The following is an 18,414-nucleotide window of genomic DNA, read 5'->3' on the forward strand; positions in this document are numbered from 1 at the left end:
CACCGTTCTTACGCTACGATTTTTTAAATGTGGTGCGAGGCGTAGAAAAGACGCGCGTAGGACTTATTTGCGGCTTAATATCTTTGGGCTCCTTGGGAGTAGAAAGTCTGTTCATGGCTCTTTGGAAAGGGCTGCATCTCCCCTGTAATCGCCTTCGCGCGGCACGCGGATCGGAACCATCGTTCTCACGCTACGATTTTTTAAACGTGGTGCGCGTCGGAGAAAATGCGCGTAATATCTCTTGTCTCCTTGGGAGTAGAAAGTCTGTTCATGGCTCTTTGGAAAGGGCTGTATCTCCCCTGTAATCGCCTTCGAGCGGCACGCGCATCGGAACCATCGTTATCACGCTACGATTTTTTAATGCCGCCAGGGATAGGCCGAAAGCGTGGCAGGTGGCGTTCGTTAGGGACAGTCATGGAGGTGATGCACACCGAGTTGCACGCCATTTGGAGTTGGCCCGGCCTAGATGTGAGCGTTCAAAGTCAGCGCGTTTGTTTAAACTTTCTCCTCCAATTCGTTGCAATTGTACAAGCGTTTCTCGTTCATCCGACTGGAGCGTAACGCTTTATAAGTTAATATTTCTGGTCTCCTTGGGAGTAGAAAGTCTGTTCATGGCTCTTTGGAAAGGGCTGCATCTCCCCTGTAATCGCCTTCGAGCGGCACGCGGATCGAACCCACTGTTTTCACGCTATGATTTTTTTAAATGTGGTGCGCGGCGGAGGAAATGCGCGCGTCGGACGTCATTTCGGCTTAATATCTCTTGTCTCCTTGGGAGTAGAAAGTCTTTTCATGGCTCTTTGGAAAGGGCTGCATCTCCCCTGTAATCGCCTTTAAGCGGCACGCGGATCGAACCCACGGTTTTCACGCTACGATTTTTTTGAAATGTGTTGCGCGGCGGAGAATAGACGCGCGCCGGACGTATTTGCGGCTTGATATCTCTTGTCTCATTGGGAGTAGAAAGTCTGTTCATGGCTCTTTGGAAAGGTTTGCATCTCCCCTGTAATCGCCTTTAAGCGGCACGCGGATCGGACCCACCGTTCTTACGCTACGATTTTTTAAATGTGGTGCGCGGCGTAGAAAAGACGCGCGTAGGACGTATTTGCGGCTTAATATCTTTGGGCTCCTTGGGAGTAGGAAGTCTGTTCATGCCTCTTTGGAAAGGGCTGCATCTCCCCTGTAATCGCCTTCGAGCGGCACGCGGATCGAACCCACGGTTTTCACGCTATGATTTTTTTAAATGTGGTGCGCGGCGGAGGAAATGCGCGCGTCGGACGTCATTTCGGCTTAATATCTCTTGTCTCCTTGGGAGTAGAAAGTCTTTTCATGGCTCTTTGGAAAGGTTTGCATCTCCCTTGTAATCGCCTTTAAGCGGCACGCGGATTGGACCCACCGTTCTTCCGATACGATTTTTTAAATGTGGTGCGCGGCGTAGAAAAGACGCGCGTAGGACGTATTTGCGGCTTAATATCTTTGGGCTCCTTGGGAGTAGGAAGTCTGTTCATGCCTCTTTGGAAAGGGCTGCATCTCCCCTGTAATCACCTTCGAGCGGCACGTGGATCGAACCCACGGTTTTCACGCTATGATTTTTTTAAATGTGCTGCGCGGCGGAGAAAATGCGCGCGTCGGACGTCATTGCGGCTTAATATCTCTTGTCTCCTTGGGAGTAGAAAGTCTTTTCATGGTTCTTTGGAAAGGGTTGCATCTCCCCTGTAATCGCCTTTAAGCGGCACGCGGATCGGACCCACCGTTCTTACGCTACGATTTTTTAAATGTGGTGCGCGGCGTAGAAAAGACGCGCGTAGGACGTATTTGCGGCTTAATATCTTTGGGCTCCTTGGGAGTAGGAAGTATGTTCATGCCTCTTTGGAAAGGGCTCCATCTCCCCTGTAATCGACTTCGAGCGGCACGCGGATCGAACCCACGGTTTTCACGCTATGATTTTTTTAAATGTGCTGCGCGGCGGAGAAAATGCGCGCGTCGGACGTCATTGCGGCTTAATATCTCTTGTCTCCTTGGGAGTAGGAAGTCTGTTCATGCCTCTTTGGAAAGGGTTGCATCTCCCCTGTAATCGCCTTTAAGCGGCACGCGGATCGGACCCACCGTTCTCACGCTACGATTTTTTAAACGTGGTGCGCGTCGGAGAAAATGCGCGTAATATCTCTTGTCTCCTTGGGAGTAGAAAGTCTGTTCATGGCTCTTTGGAAAGGGCTGTATCTCCCCTGTAATCGCCTTCGAGCGGCACGCGCATCGGAACCATCGTTATCACGCTACGATTTTTTAATGCCGCCAGGGATAGGCCGAAAGCGTGGCAGGTGGCGTTCGTTAGGGACAGTCATGGAGGTGATGCACACCGAGTTGCACGCCATTTGGAGTTGGCCCGGCCTAGATGTGAGCGTTCAAAGTCAGCGCGTTTGTTTAAACTTTCTCCTCCAATTCGTTGCAATTGTACAAGCGTTTCTCGTTCATCCGACTGGAGCGTAACGCTTTATAAGTTAATATTTCTGGTCTCCTTGGGAGTAGAAAGTCTGTTCATGGCTCTTTGGAAAGGGCTGCATCTCCCCTGTAATCGCCTTCGAGCGGCACGCGGATCGAACCCACTGTTTTCACGCTATGATTTTTTTAAATGTGGTGCGCGGCGGAGGAAATGCGCGCGTCGGACGTCATTTCGGCTTAATATCTCTTGTCTCCTTGGGAGTAGAAAGTCTTTTCATGGCTCTTTGGAAAGGGCTGCATCTCCGCTGTAATCGCCTTCGAGCGGCACGCGGATCGAACCCACGGTTTTCACGCTATGATTTTTTTAAATGTGGTGCGCGGCGGAGAAAATGCGCGCGTCGGACGTCATTTCGGCTTAATATCTATTGTCTCCTTGGGAGTAGAAAGTCTTTTCATGGCTCTTTGGAAAGGTTTGCATCTCCCTTGTAATCGCCTTTAAGCGGCACGCGGATTGGACCCACCGTTCTTCCGATACGATTTTTTAAATGTGGTGCGCGGCGTAGAAAAGTCGCGCGTAGGACGTATTTGCGGCTTAATATCTTTGGGCTCCTTGGGAGTAGGAAGTCTGTTCATGCCTCTTTGGAAAGGGCTGCATCTCCCCTGTAATCGCCTTCGAGCGGCACGCGGATCGAACCCACGGTTTTCACGCTATGATTTTTTTAAATGTGGTGCGCGGCGGAGGAAATGCGCGCGTCGGACGTCATTTCGGCTTAATATCTCTTGTCTCCTTGGGAGTAGAAAGTCTTTTCATGGCTCTTTGGAAAGGTTTGCATCTCCCTTGTAATCGCCTTTAAGCGGCACGCGGATTGGACCCACCGTTCTTCCGATACGATTTTTTAAATGTGGTGCGCGGCGTAGAAAAGACGCGCGTAGGACGTATTTGCGGCTTAATATCTTTGGGCTCCTTGGGAGTAGGAAGTCTGTTCATGCCTCTTTGGAAAGGGCTGCATCTCCCCTGTAATCGCCTTCGAGCGGCACGTGGATCGAACCCACGGTTTTCACGCTATGATTTTTTTAAATGTGCTGCGCGGCGGAGAAAATGCGCGCGTCGGACGTCATTGCGGCTTAATATCTCTTGTCTCCTTGGGAGTAGAAAGTCTTTTCATGGTTCTTTGGAAAGGGTTGCATCTCCCCTGTAATCGCCTTTAAGCGGCACGCGGATCGGACCCACCGTTCTTACGCTACGATTTTTTAAATGTGGTGCGAGGCGTAGAAAAGACGCGCGTAGGACTTATTTGCGGCTTAATATCTTTGGGCTCCTTGGGAGTAGAAAGTCTGTTCATGGCTCTTTGGAAAGGGCTGCATCTCCCCTGTAATCGCCTTCGCGCGGCACGCGGATCGGAACCATCGTTCTCACGCTACGATTTTTTAAACGTGGTGCGCGTCGGAGAAAATGCGCGTAATATCTCTTGTCTCCTTGGGAGTAGAAAGTCTGTTCATGGCTCTTTGGAAAGGGCTGTATCTCCCCTGTAATCGCCTTCGAGCGGCACGCGCATCGGAACCATCGTTATCACGCTACGATTTTTTAATGCCGCCAGGGATAGGCCGAAAGCGTGGCAGGTGGCGTTCGTTAGGGACAGTCATGGAGGTGATGCACACCGAGTTGCACGCCATTTGGAGTTGGCCCGGCCTAGATGTGAGCGTTCAAAGTCAGCGCGTTTGTTTAAACTTTCTCCTCCAATTCGTTGCAATTGTACAAGCGTTTCTCGTTCATCCGACTGGAGCGTAACGCTTTATAAGTTAATATTTCTGGTCTCCTTGGGAGTAGAAAGTCTGTTCATGGCTCTTTGGAAAGGGCTGCATCTCCCCTGTAATCGCCTTCGAGCGGCACGCGGATCGAACCCACTGTTTTCACGCTATGATTTTTTTAAATGTGGTGCGCGGCGGAGGAAATGCGCGCGTCGGACGTCATTTCGGCTTAATATCTCTTGTCTCCTTGGGAGTAGAAAGTCTTTTCATGGCTCTTTGGAAAGGGCTGCATCTCCGCTGTAATCGCCTTCGAGCGGCACGCGGATCGAACCCACGGTTTTCACGCTATGATTTTTTTAAATGTGGTGCGCGGCGGAGAAAATGCGCGCGTCGGACGTCATTTCGGCTTAATATCTATTGTCTCCTTGGGAGTAGAAAGTCTTTTCATGGCTCTTTGGAAAGGTTTGCATCTCCCTTGTAATCGCCTTTAAGCGGCACGCGGATTGGACCCACCGTTCTTCCGATACGATTTTTTAAATGTGGTGCGCGGCGTAGAAAAGTCGCGCGTAGGACGTATTTGCGGCTTAATATCTTTGGGCTCCTTGGGAGTAGGAAGTCTGTTCATGCCTCTTTGGAAAGGGCTGCATCTCCCCTGTAATCGCCTTCGAGCGGCACGCGGATCGAACCCACGGTTTTCACGCTATGATTTTTTTAAATGTGGTGCGCGGCGGAGGAAATGCGCGCGTCGGACGTCATTTCGGCTTAATATCTCTTGTCTCCTTGGGAGTAGAAAGTCTTTTCATGGCTCTTTGGAAAGGTTTGCATCTCCCTTGTAATCGCCTTTAAGCGGCACGCGGATTGGACCCACCGTTCTTCCGATACGATTTTTTAAATGTGGTGCGCGGCGTAGAAAAGACGCGCGTAGGACGTATTTGCGGCTTAATATCTTTGGGCTCCTTGGGAGTAGGAAGTCTGTTCATGCCTCTTTGGAAAGGGCTGCATCTCCCCTGTAATCGCCTTCGAGCGGCACGTGGATCGAACCCACGGTTTTCACGCTATGATTTTTTTAAATGTGCTGCGCGGCGGAGAAAATGCGCGCGTCGGACGTCATTGCGGCTTAATATCTCTTGTCTCCTTGGGAGTAGAAAGTCTTTTCATGGTTCTTTGGAAAGGGTTGCATCTCCCCTGTAATCGCCTTTAAGCGGCACGCGGATCGGACCCACCGTTCTTACGCTACGATTTTTTAAATGTGGTGCGAGGCGTAGAAAAGACGCGCGTAGGACTTATTTGCGGCTTAATATCTTTGGGCTCCTTGGGAGTAGAAAGTCTGTTCATGGCTCTTTGGAAAGGGCTGCATCTCCCCTGTAATCGCCTTCGCGCGGCACGCGGATCGGAACCATCGTTCTCACGCTACGATTTTTTAAACGTGGTGCGCGTCGGAGAAAATGCGCGTAATATCTCTTGTCTCCTTGGGAGTAGAAAGTCTGTTCATGGCTCTTTGGAAAGGGCTGTATCTCCCCTGTAATCGCCTTCGAGCGGCACGCGCATCGGAACCATCGTTATCACGCTACGATTTTTTAATGCCGCCAGGGATAGGCCGAAAGCGTGGCAGGTGGCGTTCGTTAGGGACAGTCATGGAGGTGATGCACACCGAGTTGCACGCCATTTGGAGTTGGCCCGGCCTAGATGTGAGCGTTCAAAGTCAGCGCGTTTGTTTAAACTTTCTCCTCCAATTCGTTGCAATTGTACAAGCGTTTCTCGTTCATCCGACTGGAGCGTAACGCTTTATAAGTTAATATTTCTGGTCTCCTTGGGAGTAGAAAGTCTGTTCATGGCTCTTTGGAAAGGGCTGCATCTCCCCTGTAATCGCCTTCGAGCGGCACGCGGATCGAACCCACTGTTTTCACGCTATGATTTTTTTAAATGTGGTGCGCGGCGGAGGAAATGCGCGCGTCGGACGTCATTTCGGCTTAATATCTCTTGTCTCCTTGGGAGTAGAAAGTCTTTTCATGGCTCTTTGGAAAGGGCTGCATCTCCCCTGTAATCGCCTTTAAGCGGCACGCGGATCGAACCCACGGTTTTCACGCTACGATTTTTTTGAAATGTGTTGCGCGGCGGAGAATAGACGCGCGCCGGACGTATTTGCGGCTTGATATCTCTTGTCTCATTGGGAGTAGAAAGTCTGTTCATGGCTCTTTGGAAAGGTTTGCATCTCCCCTGTAATCGCCTTTAAGCGGCACGCGGATCGGACCCACCGTTCTTACGCTACGATTTTTTAAATGTGGTGCGCGGCGTAGAAAAGACGCGCGTAGGACGTATTTGCGGCTTAATATCTCTGGTCTCATTGGGTGTAGAAAGTCTGTTCATGGCTCTTTGGAAAGGGCTGCATCTCCCCTGTAATCGCCTTCGAGCGGCACGCGGATCGAACCCACTGTTTTCACGCTATGATTTTTTTAAATGTGGTGCGCGGCGGAGGAAATGCGCGCGTCGGACGTCATTTCGGCTTAATATCTCTTGTCTCCTTGGGAGTAGAAAGTCTTTTCATGGCTCTTTGGAAAGGGCTGCATCTCCGCTGTAATCGCCTTCGAGCGGCACGCGGATCGAACCCACGGTTTTCACGCTATGATTTTTTTAAATGTGGTGCGCGGCGGAGAAAATGCGCGCGTCGGACGTCATTTCGGCTTAATATCTATTGTCTCCTTGGGAGTAGAAAGTCTTTTCATGGCTCTTTCGAAAGGTTTGCATCTCCCTTGTAATCGCCTTTAAGCGGCACGCGGATTGGACCCACCGTTCTTCCGATACGATTTTTTAAATGTGGTGCGCGGCGTAGAAAAGACGCGCGTAGGACGTATTTGCGGCTTAATATCTTTGGGCTCCTTGGGAGTAGGAAGTCTGTTCATGCCTCTTTGGAAAGGGCTGCATCTCCCCTGTAATCGCCTTCGAGCGGCACGCGGATCGAACCCACGGTTTTCACGCTATGATTTTTTTAAATGTGGTGCGCGGCGGAGGAAATGCGCGCGTCGGACGTCATTTCGGCTTAATATCTCTTGTCTCCTTGGGAGTAGAAAGTCTTTTCATGGCTCTTTGGAAAGGTTTGCATCTCCCTTGTAATCGCCTTTAAGCGGCACGCGGATTGGACCCACCGTTCTTCCGATACGATTTTTTAAATGTGGTGCGCGGCGTAGAAAAGACGCGCGTAGGACGTATTTGCGGCTTAATATCTTTGGGCTCCTTGGGAGTAGGAAGTCTGTTCATGCCTCTTTGGAAAGGGCTGCATCTCCCCTGTAATCGCCTTCGAGCGGCACGTGGATCGAACCCACGGTTTTCACGCTATGATTTTTTTAAATGTGCTGCGCGGCGGAGAAAATGCGCGCGTCGGACGTCATTGCGGCTTAATATCTCTTGTCTCCTTGGGAGTAGAAAGTCTTTTCATGGTTCTTTGGAAAGGGTTGCATCTCCCCTGTAATCGCCTTTAAGCGGCACGCGGATCGGACCCACCGTTCTTACGCTACGATTTTTTAAATGTGGTGCGAGGCGTAGAAAAGACGCGCGTAGGACTTATTTGCGGCTTAATATCTTTGGGCTCCTTGGGAGTAGAAAGTCTGTTCATGGCTCTTTGGAAAGGGCTGCATCTCCCCTGTAATCGCCTTCGCGCGGCACGCGGATCGGAACCATCGTTATCACGCTACGATTTTTTAATGCCGACAGGGACGGGCCGAAAGCTTGGCAGGTGGCGTTCGTTAGGAAAAGTCATGGACGTGATGCGGACCGAGTTGCAGGCCATTTGGACCTGGCCCGGCCTAGATGTGAGCCTTCAAAGTCAGCGCGTTTGTTTAAACTTTCTCCTCCAATTCGTTGCAATTGTACAAGCGTTTCTCGCTCATCCGACTGGAGCGGAACGCTTTATCTGTTAATATCTCTGGTCTCCTTGGGAGTAGAAAGTCTGTTCATGGCTCTTTGGAAAGGGATGCATCTCCCCTGTAATCGCCTTTAAGCGGCACGCGGATCGGACCCACCGTTGTCACGCTACGATTTTTTAAACGTGGTGCGCGTCGGAGAAAATGCGCGTAATATCTCTTGTCTCCTTGGGAGTAGAAAGTCTGTTCATGGCTCTTTGGAAAGGGCTGTATCTCCCCTGTAATCGCCTTCGAGCGGCACGCGCATCGGAACCATCGTTATCACGCTACGATTTTTTAATGCCGCCAGGGACGGGCCGAAAGCGTGGCAGGTGGCGTTCGTTAGGGACAGTCATGGAGGTGATGCGCACCGAGTTGCACGCCATTTGGAGTTGGCCCGGCCTAGATGTGAGCGTTCAAAGTCAGCGCGTTTGTTTAAACTTTCTCCTCCAATTCGTTGCAATTGTACAAGCGTTTCTCGTTCATCCGACTGGAGCGTAACGCTTTATATGTTAATATTTCTGGTCTCCTTGGGAGTAGAAAGTCTGTTCATGGCTCTTTGGAAAGGGCTGCATCTCCCCTGTAATCACCTTCGAGCGGCACGCGGATCGAACCCACGTTTTTCACGCTACGATTTTTTTTAAATGTGTTGCGCGGCGGAGAAAAGACGCGCGCCGGACGTATTTGTGGCTTAATATCTCTTGTCTCATTGGGTGTAGAAAGTCTGTTCATGGCTCTTTGGAAAGGGCTGCATCTCCCCTGTAATCGCCTTCGAGCGGCACGCGGATCGAACCCACGGTTTTCACGCTATGATTTTTTTAAATGTGGTGCGCGGCGGAGGAAATGCGCGCGTCGGACGTCATTTCGGCTTAATATCTCTTGTCTCCTTGGGAGTAGAAAGTCTTTTCATGGCTCTTTGGAAAGGGCTGCATCTCCGCTGTAATCGCCTTCGAGCGGCACGCGGATCGAACCCACGGTTTTCACGCTATGATTTTTTTAAATGTGGTGCGCGGCGGAGAAAATGCGCGCGTCGGACATCATTTCGGCTTAATATCTATTGTCTCCTTGGGAGTAGAAAGTCTTTTCATGGCTCTTTGGAAAGGTTTGCATCTCCCTTGTAATCGCCTTTAAGCGGCACGCGGATTGGACCCACCGTTCTTCCGATACGATTTTTTAAATGTGGTGCGCGGCGTAGAAAAGACGCGCGTAGGACGTATTTGCGGCTTAATATCTTTGGGCTCCTTGGGAGTAGGAAGTCTGTTCATGCCTCTTTGGAAAGGGCTGCATCTCCCCTGTAATCGCCTTCGAGCGGCACGCGGATCGAACCCACGGTTTTCACGCTATGATTTTTTTAAATGTGCTGCGCGGCGGAGGAAATGCGCGCGTCGGATGTCATTGCGGCTTAATATCTCGTTTCCTTGGGAGTAGAAAGTCTTTTCATGGTTCTTTGGAAAGGGTTGCATCTCCCCTGTAATCGCCTTTAAGCGGCACGCGGATCGGACCCATCGTTCTCACGCTACGATTTTTTAAAATCCGCCAGGGACGGAACGAACGCTTGGCAGGTGGCGTTCGTGACGGACAGTCAAGCAGTTAATGCGCACCGAGCTGCAGGCCATTTGGACCTGGCCCAGCCTAGATGTGAGTATTCAAAGTCAGCACGTTTGTTTCAAAGTTCTCCACCAATTCGTTGTAATTGCGTGTGTGCGCGTGAACACCAGGTTTGTGGAGGAGTTCGTCCTTGGACTGTACAAGGGGAGACAGTGTGTGGCCTGGCTGCGTGAGGTTGCAGTTTGCTGGGCATGAGAGATTGGCATGTGGTGCCCTGGAGGTGTGGTTGTTCCAGGACGGGCAAGGTGGGGTAGTGTGGCTGGGTGACGGTGCGCTTCACTGGGGATGTGGTTGTGAGTTGCAGGCCCATTCCTTTGAATGACAGAAAGGATCTGATTTGTTTCCAGGTTTAAACGTACTTTGCTGGGTATGACTGTGACCTCTTGGGCCAGGAAGTCTGTTTCTAGTTTTATTTAAACGGTCAAACTGCGTGAAGTGTGCCCAGGCCCAGAGCTACTTTGCTGGGCATGGCTGTGTGACCTCTTGGGCCTGGAAGTCTGGTTGTAGTATGATTTTAAAGGGTCAAATGCTCTCCATTGCGTGTCCAGGTTTAAGGCTACTTTGCTGGGCATGTGATTTGGACCCATCGGGTACGGAAGCCTTTCCGTCACGTGCTCGTTTTCCACGCCTTCAGCGCAGGTAGCCTGCGAATTTAAAACCGACGTGCATTTTATTCTTTTCCCCTTTTATCCTTTCATATCTCTCCGCTACCTTGGAGAAGAGAGACGCACGCGGGTAAATAAAATGTAAATATCTCTAAATATCTGTATAATATGTAAATAAAAGGAAGATGTGGTTGTGTAGTGTAGTCGTTTGATTATAAATAATCTCATAATAATTTTATCCACAAATTCTTATACATTTATACATGTTTATCTCTCTCTTTGTGTGTGTGTGTGTGTGTGTGTGGTTCTGTGTCACTAGTGGGGCCTGTGGCCCGATTGGAGTGTTTGCGGTGTGAGAAGGAGGAGTTGGAGAACAGTTTGTTGGAGCAGCTGAAGGAGTTGAGGTTGCAGAAGCAGAAGGAGCTGCAGGTTCTTCAGGAGATGCTGAAACACAAGCAGCATGAGGAGACAGAGCTCCTGCAGAAACAGCAGGAGGAGGAGGAGCATAACAGGTCCATCAAGAGTAAGTACTATGGAAATGCAATAATACTAACATAACTAATAATGAATGCTAGCCTTTAGGCTCCAATAAAAGTGATACTAATATATGTATAGTACTATATATATTATATTTTATATATTCAGTAGTAATTATGTAGTATATACAATCTATGTTATATCCAGCAGTAATGATACTTGCTCTGGCAGATATGAAAATGGCCTGTGAACAGGAGAAGAAATCTCTGGAGGAAGAACTTGAGAAGCTCAGACTGTCACTGCAGGTAGAGATCCCTTATAGTGTCAGTACACATCCACCAGTACCTCCACCTTTCACTTATAACGTCAGTACACATTCAGTACACATTCCCACCTTTCCATTGTACTGGCTGTAGTGATGATTCGTATGTGTGGGTTATACCAGCCCATAGAGGAGGACATTGAGTCTGAAAGTGGCGCTGGAGATGAAGAACCAGGAGATCAAAGATCAGCACGATCTTTTGGTCAAACTATATACTCTGTATGTATACTATATACTCTGTATGTAGTACCTGGTTTAACACTATATCCTCTTTATATATACTATATACTGTTTATGTAGCTCCTGGTTTAACACTATACCCTCAGCTTACTCTAGTCTGCAGATGTGAAGAAATTAAACAGAATGTGTATCTGTGTATATGTGCGCACCTGTATGTGTCTGGTTGTAGTATTATTTAAAGGGTCAAACTCCGTAAAGTGTGCCCAGGCCCAGAGCTACTTTGATGGGCATGATTCTGTGATCTCTTGGGCCTTGAAATGTGGTGCTTTGAATGATTTAAAGAGTGAAACGGTCTGAAGTGTGCCCACGTTTAAAGCAACCTTGCTGGGCATGACTGTGTGACCTCTTGGGCCAGGAAGTCTGTTTCTAGTTTTATTTAAACGGTCAAACTGCGTGAAGTGTGCCCAGGCCCAGAGCTACTTTGCTGGGCATGACTGTGTGACCTCTTGGGCCTGGAAGTCTGGTTGTAGTATGATTTTAAAGGGTCAAATGGTCTCCATTGTGTGTCCAGGTTTAAGGCTACTTTGCTGGGCATGTGATTTGGACCCATCGGGTACGGAAGCCTTTCCGTCACGTGCTCGTTTTCCACGCCTTCAGCGCAGGTAGCCTGCGAATTTAAAACCGACGTGCATTTTATTCTTTTCCCCTTTTATCCTTTCATATCTCTCCGCTACCTTGGAGAAGAGAGACGCACGCGGGTAAATAAAATGTAAATATCTCTAAATATCTGTATAATATGTAAATAAAAGGAAGATGTGGTTGTGTAGTGTAGTCGTTTGATTATAAATAATCTCATAATAATTTTATCCACAAATTCTTATACATTTATACATGTTTATCTCTCTCTGTGTGTGTGTGTGTGTGTGTGTGTGTGTGTGTGTGTGTGTCTGTGTGTGTGGTTCTGTGTCACTAGTGGGGCCTGTGGCCCGATTGGAGTGTTTGCGGTGTGAGAATGAGGAGTTGGAGAACAGTTTGTTTGAGCAGCTGAAGGAGTTGAGGTTGCAGAAGCAGAAGGAGCTGCAGGTTCTTCAGGAGATGCTGAAACACAAGCAGCAGGAGGAGACGGAGCTCCTGCAGAAACAGCAGGAGGAGGAGGAGCATAACAGGTCCATCAAGAGTAAGTACTATGGAAATGCAATAATACTAACATAACTAATAATGAATGTTAGCCTTTAGGCTCCAATAAAAGTGACACTAATATATGTATAGTACTATATATATTATATTTTATATATTCAGCAGTAATTATGTAGTATATACAATCTGTGTTATATCCAGCAGTAATGATACTTGCTCTGGCAGATATGAAAATGGCCTGTGAACAGGAGAAGAAATCTCTGGAGGAAGAACTTGAGAAGCTCAAACTGTCACTGCAGGTAGAGATCCCTTATAGTGTCAGTACACATCCACCAGTACCACCACCTCTCACTTATAACGTCAGTACACATTCAGTACACATTCCCACCTTTCCATTGTACCTGCTGTAGTGATGATTCGTGTCTGTGTTATACCAGCCCATAGAGGAGGACATTATGAGTCTGAAAGTGGCGCTGGAGATGAAGAACCAGGAGATCAAAGATCAGCACGATCTTTTGGTCAAACTATATACTCTGTATGTATACTATATCGAACCCACGGTTTTCACGCTACGATTTTTTTAAATGTGGTGAGCTGCGGAGAAAAGACGCGGTCCGGACGTATTTGTGGCTTAATATCTCTTGTCTCCTTGGGAGTAGGAAGTCTGTTCATGGCTCTTTGGAAAGGGCTGCATCTCCCCTCTAATCGCCTTCGAGCTTCAAGCGGATTGCACCCACGGTTATCACGCTACGATTTTTTAAAGCCGCCAGGGACGGGCCGAAAGCGTGGCAGGTGGCGTTCGTTAGGGACAGTCATGGAGGTGATGCGCACCGAGTTGCACGCCATTTGGACTTGGCCAGACCTAAATGTGAGCGTTCAAAGTCAGCGCGTTTGTTTAAACTTTCTCCTCCAATTCGTTGCAACTGCTCAAGCGTTTCTCGCTCATCCGACTGGAGCGTAACGCTTTATATGTTAATATCTCTTGTCTCCTTGGGAGTAGGAAGTCTGTTCATGGATCTTTGGAAAGGGCTGCATCTCCCCTGTAATCGCCTTCGAGCGGCACGCGGATCGAACCCACGGTTTTCACGCTATGATTTTTTTAAATGTGGTGCGCGGCGGAGAAAATATGCGCGTCGGACGTCATTTCGGCTTAATATCTCTTGTCTCCTTGGGAGTAGAAAGTCTTTTCATGGCTCTTTGGAAAGGGCTGCATCTCCCCTGTAATCGCCTTTAAGCGGCACGCGGATCGGACCCACCGTTCTCACGCTAAGATTTTTTAAATGTGGTGCGCGGCGGAGAAAATGCACGTGTCGGACATCATTGCTGCTTAATATCTCTTGTCTCCTTGGGAGTAGGAAGTCTGTTCATGGCTCTTTGGAAAGGGCTGCATCTCCCCTGTAATCGCCTTCGAGCGGCACGCGGATCGAACCCACGGTTTTCACGCTATGATTTTTTTAAATGTGGTGCGCGGCGGAGAAAATGAGCGCGTCGGACGTCATTGCGGCTTAATATCTTTGGTCTCCTTGGGAGTAGAAAGTCTTTTCATGGTTCTTTGGAAAAGGTTGCATCTCCCCTGTAATCGCCTTTAAGCGGCACGCGGATCGGACCCACCGTTCTTACGCTACGATTTTTTAAATGTGGTGCGAGGCGTAGAAAAGACGCGCGTAGGATTTATTTGCGGCTTAATATCTCTTTTCTCCTTGGGAGTAGCAAGTCTTTTCATGGTTCTTTGGAAAGGGTTGCATCTCCCCTGTAATCGCCTTCGAGCGGCACGCGCATCGGAACCATCGTTATCACGCTACGATTTTTTTAATGCCGCCAGGGACGGGCCGAAAGCGTGGCAGGTGGCGTTCGTTAGGGACAGTCATGGAGGTGATGCGCACCGAGTTGCACGCCATTTGGAGTTGGCCCGGCCTAGATGTGAGCCTTCAAAGTCAGCGCGTTTGTTTAAACTTTCTCCTCCAATTCGTTGCAATTGTACAAGCGTTTCTCGCTCATCCGACTGGAGCGTAACGCTTTATCTGTTAATATCTCTGGTCTCCTTTGGAGTAGAAAGTCTGTTCATGGCTCTTTGGAAAGGGATGCATCTCCCCTGTAATCGCCTTTAAGCGGCACGCGGATCGGACCCACCGTTCTCACGCTACGATTTTTTAAACGTGGTGCGTGTCGGAGAAAATGCGCGTAATATCTCTTGTCTCCTTGGGAGTAGAAAGTCTGTTCATGGCTCTTTGGAAAGGGCTGTATCTGCCCTGTAATCGCCTTCGAGCGGCACGCGCATCGGAACCATCGTTATCACGCTACGATTTTTTAATGCCGCCAGGGATAGGCCGAAAGCGTGGCAGGTGGCGTTCGTTAGGGACAGTCATGGAGGTGATGCACACCGAGTTGCACGCCATTTGGAGTTGGCCCGGCCTAGATGTGAGCGTTCAAAGTCAGCGCGTTTGTTTAAACTTTCTCCTCCAATTCGTTGCAATTGTACAAGCGTTTCTCGTTCATCCGACTGGAGCGTAACGCTTTATATGTTAATATTTCTGGTCTCCTTGGGAGTAGAAAGTCTGTTCATGGCTCTTTTGAAAGGGCTGCATCTCCGCTGTAATCGCCTTCGAGCGGCACGCGGATCGAACCCACGGTTTTCACGCTATGATTTTTTTAAATGTGGTGCGCGTCGGAGAAAATGAGCGCGTCGGACGTCATTTCGGCTTAATATCTATTGTCTCCTTGGGAGTAGAAAGTCTTTTCATGGCTCTTTGGAAAGGTTTGCATCTCCCTTGTAATCGCCTTTAAGCGGCACGCGGATTGGACCCACCGTTCTTCCGATACGATTTTTTAAATGTGGTGCGCGGCGTAGAAAAGACGCGCGTAGGACGTATTTGCGGCTTAATATCTTTGGGCTCCTTGGGAGTAGGAAGTCTGTTCATGCCTCTTTGGAAAGGGCTGCATCTCCCCTGTAATCGCCTTCGAGCGGCACGTGGATCGAACCCACGGTTTTCACGCTATGATTTTTTTAAATGTGCTGCGCGGCGGAGAAAATGCGCGCGTCGGACGTCATTGCGGCTTAATATCTCTTGTCTCCTTGGGAGTAGAAAGTCTTTTCATGGTTCTTTGGAAAGGGCTGCATCTCCCCTGTAATCGCCTTCGCGCGGCACGCGGATCGGGACCATCCTTATCACGCTACGATTTTTTAATGCCGACAGGGACGGGCCGAAAGCTTGGCAGGTGGCGTTCGTTAGGAAAAGTCATGGACGTGATGCGGACCGAGTTGCAGGCCATTTGGACCTGGCCCGGCCTAGATGTGAGCCTTCAAAGTCAGCGCGTTTGTTTAAACTTTCTCCTCCAATTCGTTGCAATTGTACAAGCGTTTCTCGCTCATCCGACTGGAGCGTAACGCTTTATCTGTTAATATCTCTGGTCTCCTTGGGAGTAGAAAGTCTGTTCATGGCTCTTTGGAAAGGGATGCATCTCCCCTGTAATCGCCTTTAAGCGGCACGCGGATCGGACCCACCGTTCTCACGCTACGATTTTTTAAACGTGGTGCGCGTCGGAGAAAATGCGCGTAATATCTCTTGTCTCCTTGGGAGTAGAAAGTCTGTTCATGGCTCTTTGGAAAGGGCTGTATCTCCCCTGTAATCGCCTTCGAGCGGCACGCGCATCGGAACCATCGTTATCACGCTACGATTTTTTAATGCCGCCAGGGACGGGCCGAAAGCGTGGCAGGTGGCGTTCGTTAGGGACAGTCATGGAGGTGATGCGCACCGAGTTGCACGCCATTTGGAGTTGGCCCGGCCTAGATGTGAGCGTTCAAAGTCAGCGCGTTTGTTTAAACTTTCTCCTCCAATTCGTTGCAATTGTACAAACGTTTCTCGTTCATCCGACTGGAGCGTAATGCTTTATATGTTAATATTTCTGGTCTCCTTGGGAGTAGAAAGTCTGTTCATGGCTCTTTTGAAAGGGATGCATCTCCCCTGTAATCGCCTTCGAGCGGCACGCGGATCGAACCCACGTTTTTCACGCTACGATTTTTTTTAAATGTGTTGCGCGGCGGAGAAAAGACGCGCGCCGGACGTATTTGCGGCTTAATATCTCTTGTCTCATTGGTTGTAGAAAGTCTGTTCATGGCTCTTTGGAAAGGGCTGCATCTCACCTGTAATCGCCTTCGAGCGGCACGCGGATCGAACCCACGGTTTTCAAGCTATGATTTTTTTAAATGTGGTGCGCGGCGGAGGAAATGCGCGCGTCGGACGTCATTTCGGCTTAATATCTCTTGTCTCCTTGGGAGTAGAAAGTCTTTTCATGGCTCTTTGGAAAGGGCTGCATCTCCGCTGTAATCGCCTTCGAGCGGCACGCGGATCGAACCCACGGTTTTCACGCTATGATTTTTTTAAATGTGGTGAGCGGCGGAGAAAATGCGCGCGTCGGACGTCATTTCGGCTTAATATCTATTGTCTCCTTGGGAGTAGAAAGTCTTTTCATGGCTCTTTGGAAAGGTTTGCATCTCCCTTGTAATCGCCTTTAAGCGGCACGCGGATTGGACCCACCGTTCTTCCGATACGATTTTTTAAATGTGGTGCGCGGCGTAGAAAAGACGCGCGTAGGACGTATTTGCGGCTTAATATCTTTGGGCTCCTTGGGAGTAGGAAGTCTGTTCATGCCTCTTTGGAAAGGGCTGCATCTCCCCTGTAATCGCCTTCGAGCGGCACGCGGATCGAACCCACGGTTTTCACGCTATGATTTTTTTAAATGTGGTGCGCGGCGGAGGAAATGCGCGCGTCGGACGTCATTTCGGCTTAATATCTCTTGTCTCCTTGGGAGTAGAAAGTCTTTTCATGGCTCTTTGGAAAGGGCTGCATCTCCCCTGTAATCGCCTTTAAGCGGCACGCGGATCGAACCCACGGTTTTCACGCTACGATTTTTTTTAAATGTGTTGCGCGTCGGAGAAAATGCGCGCGTCGGACGTCATTGCGGCTTAATATCTCTTGTCTCCTTGGGAGTAGAAAGTCTTTTCATGGCTCTTTGGAAAGGGCTGCATCTCCGCTGTAATCGCCTTCGAGCGGCACGCGGATCGAACACACGGTTTTCACGCTATGATTTTTTTAAATGTGGTGCGCGTCGGAGAAAATGCGCGCGTCGGACGTCATTTCGGCTTAATATCTATTGTCTCCTTGGGAGTAGAAAGTCTTTTCATGGCTCTTTGGAAAGGTTTGCATCTCCCTTGTAATCGCCTTTAAGCGGCACGCGGATTGGACCCACCGTTCTTCCGATACGATTTTTTAAATGTGGTGCGCGGCGTAGAAAAGACGCGCGTAGGACATATTTGCGGCTTAATATCTTTGGGCTCCTTGGGAGTAGGAAGTCTGTTCATGCCTCTTTGGAAAGGGCTGCATCTCCCCTGTAATCGCCTTCGAGCGGCACGTGGATCGAACCCACGGTTTTCACGCTATGATTTTTTTAAATGTGCTGCGCGGCGGAGAAAATGCGCGCGTAGGACGTCATTGCGGCTTAATATCTCTTGTCTCCTTGGGAGTAGAAAGTCTTTTCATGGTTCTTTGGAAAGGGCTGCATCTCCCCTGTAATCGCCTTCGCGCGGCACGCGGATCGGAACCATCCTTATCACGCTACGATTTTTTAATGCCGACAGGGACGAGCCGAAAGCTTGGCAGGTGGCGTTCGTTAGGAAAAGTCATGGACGTGATGCGGACCGAGTTGCAGGCCATTTGGACCTGGCCCGGCCTAGATGTGAGCCTTCAAAGTCAGCGCGTTTGTTTAAACTTTCTCCTCCAATTCGTTGCAATTGTACAAGCGTTTCTCGCTCATCCGACTGGAGCGTAACGCTTTATCTGTTAATATCTCTGGTCTCCTTGGGAGTAGAAAGTCTGTTCATGGCTCTTTGGAAAGGGATGCATCTCCCCTGTAATCGCCTTTAAGCGGCACGCGGATCGGACCCACCGTTCTCACGCTACGATTTTTTAAACGTGGTGCGCGTCGGAGAAAATGTGCGTAATATCTCTTG

This window comes from Electrophorus electricus, chromosome 9, assembly GCF_041902795.1.
Source record: "Electrophorus electricus isolate QZ-2024a chromosome 9, ASM4190279v1, whole genome shotgun sequence".
Taxonomy (NCBI): Eukaryota; Metazoa; Chordata; class Actinopteri; order Gymnotiformes; family Gymnotidae; genus Electrophorus; species Electrophorus electricus.